Raw genomic sequence first — 4,045 nt, forward strand, 5'->3', positions numbered from 1 at the left:
TTTTCTGTATGCCAACAATGAGAAAAGTGTGGCTGAAATTAGGAAAGCAACTCCATTTGTAATAGCCCCACAAAAAATATAATACCTAGGAATTAACTTAACTAAAGAAGTGAAGGACCTCTATGATGAAAAATTTAAAATCTTGAAAAAGGAAATCAACACAGAACTAAAAAAGTGGCAAAGCCTCCCATACTCCTGGATTGGAAAGATTAACATCGTGAAAATGGCAATACTTCCCAAGGCTATCTACAAATTCAACGCAATACCTATCAAAATTCCAACCTCATTCTTCAAGGAAATAGAAGAGGCAATCCAAAAATTCATATGGAACAATAAAAGACTCCGAATAGCAAAAAGGCTCCTCAATGGAAAGAACACTGCTGGAGGAATATCAACACCAAATTTCAAACTCTACCATAAAGCCATAGTAATCAAAACAGCTTGGTACTGGCACAAGAACAGACCTCAGGACCAATGGAATAGAATTGAAAACCCAGAAATGAACCTACAGACCTATAGCCATGTAATCTTCGATAAGGGAGCTAAAACAATAGAATGGAAGAAAGACAGCCTCTTCAGTAAATGGTGCTGGCAAAATTGGTTAACTACATGTAGAAAACTAAAGCTAGATCCTTATATATCACCCTGCACCAGAATCAACTCCAAATGGATCAAAGACCTTGAAGTCAAAGCAGACACTCTGAAAACATTACAGGATGGAATAGGAGAAACCCTAGGTCTCCTTGGCACAGGCCGAAATTTTTTGAATAGAGACCCGGAAACACAACAAATCAAAGAAAGGTTGGACAAATGGGATTGCATAACGTTGCAGAGCTTCTGCAGGGCAAATGACATAGCTAGCAAGATCAATAGAAAGCCCACGGATTGGGAGAAGATCTTTACTAGCCATACAACGGACAAGGGTCTCATATCTAAAATATACTTGGAACCTGGCTTTCATTTCTGAGGTTGAAAAAGCTTGTAGGAGAGAGTGGCGCCTTACTACACAGGCAGAGCAGAAAGGCCAGGAAGATCCTCTTCTGTGACCAACCAGGTACCATCAAGAGTCAGACTATACAGTTGGCACGTGTTATGGCGATGACAGAAACTGGTACAGATCTGGACCTTCTGGTTTGTTCCCACATCTCTCAATGTCTGCACCAAGGCAGCCCCAACCTCAGCAAATCTCTCAGGGTCGAAGTTCTCTAGATACCAATCTTCAGGGTGGTAGTACTCCAGAGGGGCAGGATAGAGCCCCCTTCTCAAATGACCCAGCCTGGCCGTGTGGCTCAGGAGGTTCTTTAGGGTGGCCATGGAAATACAGTTTCCATAGAAACTGAAGAAGCGGAGCTGGGAGCATTGGCTCAGGGTGGGCAGGATGGCCGAGAGCTGGGCATCAGTGATGTAACACTCCTCCAAGGCCAGGGTCTCCAGGGTGCAGGCGACATGCTCCAGGAGGGCTCTCAGGGGCTCAGCACGTTTCATTGACAAAGTCCTCAAATGCAAGTGCTTGAGCTGCCTGGTGCAGGCATACTGGGACAAAAACCTCAGGTCGGTTTCGGGCAGTGTACATGAGCTCAGAGACAACGTCTTCAGAGGCGGCAGGCTCCTGAGGATGGTGGGCATAGTTGCATTAAACAAAATGTTGTGCACATGAAGCTCTTGGAGATGCTGTAGATGCCCCAGATACTCCCCGATTATCCAGGAATATTGGGAATTTTCGTGGGAGCGAGGGATGTCAGTCCACATGCTGGAGCACTTGAGGATGAGAAGGTTCTTCATATGGCCTAGGTAAAGAGTAAATATTCTCAAGGTTCCTGGAAGCCAAAATTCACTCACCACCAGTTCTTGGATGGAGTCCAGCCTCAACACACGCAGAACCTTCTGGATTTTAGACACGGAGCCAGACAGAATCCGCAGCTTTCTTGAGCACAGCTGGACTCGTTCTTTCCTCTTCCTGGCCCACTGGAGCAGGTAGGCTTGGAGAGCATTCTGGGCGCCATCTTTGATGGTGAGATCCCTGGTGACCATCAAGGGCTGCTCTTCAGTCATCATTAAACCACAGCTTTCTGTTGGCCTGTCAGTCAGGACATCTGGATAAGAGATTTGGGCCATTGAATGGTAACCCTGTATCCAGATATTTGGGTGATCATTCCGCAGGTCAAGTACTTGCAGTTTCCACCGACTAGGGCGCTCCTTCTTGGCAAGTAGCAGGTCAATTCCATCCAGGACAGCCTTGAAGGTTTCCAGGTCTGGTGACTCTACCAGGTCCCCTAGGGGGAGGCAGGGCAAGGGCCAGGCCTGCACCATGGCTTTCAGCATCCCCGTGTAGCCCTGTTTATAGATCTCCATGAAGAGCAAAGGGAACAGCACCGCTGGCAGATCCTCCAAGGCAGAGATGGACAGGGACTGGTTGCTCAGCAGACTCTGTATGGCCAGATGTTGGAGCGAGGGTGGGGTTCTCATGCTCATCTTGATGGATCAGATGTGGAGCAGGTATGAAAGGCTCTCAAAATCCCAGCAGGGCCAGGCACTCCAGGACTCTGCTTTTGTTCTTTGATCCCTGGGCATTTTTATAGACCAACCCCACCCTCACCTTTGCATTTCTACCAATGAGAGGGCAGCTTCTGATGGGATTTCTGAGACACACCTAGTACACCTTAGTTGGGTGTTGCCCTTGAAATTATTTCAAACATTGAACCAGAAAGTGATAGGATTAAAGTCCTGACCCACACAGGCCAGGATCTCTTTGAAATATAAAACACACTGGAGCAAAAAGAATCACCACCCTTGTACCTTCATCTTTCCAGACATTCCCACAGGCATTCTGCTGCCTTGAGACTGCAAAGAGTCCAGGCAGAGCACACAGCCCAACTTTGTAGCATCTACAAATAATTCAGGAAATTTAGTCTCTGTACTTTTTCTCTTCCTTCCTTCCTTCATTTCTTCTTTCTTCCTTCCTTCCTCCCCTGACTTCCTTTCTCCTCTTCCTTCCTCCCTCCCTTCCTCCCTCTCTCCCTCCGTCCTTCCCTTCCTTCTTGCCTTCCTTTCTTCCTTCCTTCCTTCCTTCCTTCCTTCCTTCCTTCCTTCCTTCCTTCCTTCCTTCCTTCTTTCCTCCTTTCTTTTTTGGTGCCGGTCCTAGAAATTTACCTATGAATCTGATCACTGTCCCTTAACTTCATAATGTCAGGGATAATATTCTACCAAAGAGCCACAACAGTATCTGACTTTTTCTGAGGGGTTTATTGGAAATAAGTATCTTGATATTAGAATAGAAATGGCTGTTTACCAGGGAACCAAATACATGTTTTGAGATATGACAAGGTGCAGGCCCTAAGAAGGTGGATAACAGGGCAGGAATTACCAAATTCGTCTCACTCCTAATTATCAATATTCATGGACTTCACCTTGCCCACAAAAACAAACATATCCTGAAATTAAAAGGCTGGGATAAAATCTTCCAAGCAAATGTTCTCCATAAATAGGCAAAGTTGCAATTCTAATATCACATAAAATAGACTTCAAATTAAAATTAGCAAGAACAGATAAAGAAGGTCACTACATACAATTTAAGGGATCTCTCCTTCAAGAGGATTTTACAATTCTAAATACATATTCACCAAGCAACAGAGTACCTCAATTTATCCAAAAAACACTACTTTCCTTCAAATCTCACATAGATTCAAAGACATTAATTGTTGGGGACCTAAATACAGCACTATCCCCCTGGATAGATCAACGAAGCAAAAACTCAACAGAAAAACCATGGATCTAAACATCTGCATAGATCAACTAGAATTAACAGACATTTACCTAATATTTCACCCAGAGCATCAGATTATTTTCTTCTCAGCAGCACATGGAACATTCTCCAAAATAGACCACATTCTAGGCCACAAGCAAAATCTGTCCAAATTCAGAAACATTGAAGTTATGCCCTGCATTCTCTAGACCACAAGGGAATAAAATGATAACACCAAAAGCCATCAAAGAAAATCCTGTAACACATGAAAATAAAAAGAACTGTTGAATCATGAGTGGGTGA

At 44.4% G+C, this 4,045-nt stretch overlaps 1 pseudogene; it reads right to left on the reverse strand.

The window, feature by feature from the left end:
• Window positions 1-1,002: 1,002 nt before the first annotated feature.
• Window positions 1,003-2,472, reverse strand: LOC106002745 (annotated as a pseudogene).
• Window positions 2,473-4,045: the final 1,573 nt, after the last annotated feature.

Source organism: Dipodomys ordii, unplaced genomic scaffold, assembly GCF_000151885.1.
Source record: "Dipodomys ordii isolate 6190 unplaced genomic scaffold, Dord_2.0 Scaffold1000000559, whole genome shotgun sequence".
NCBI classification, from domain to species: Eukaryota; Metazoa; Chordata; class Mammalia; order Rodentia; family Heteromyidae; genus Dipodomys; species Dipodomys ordii.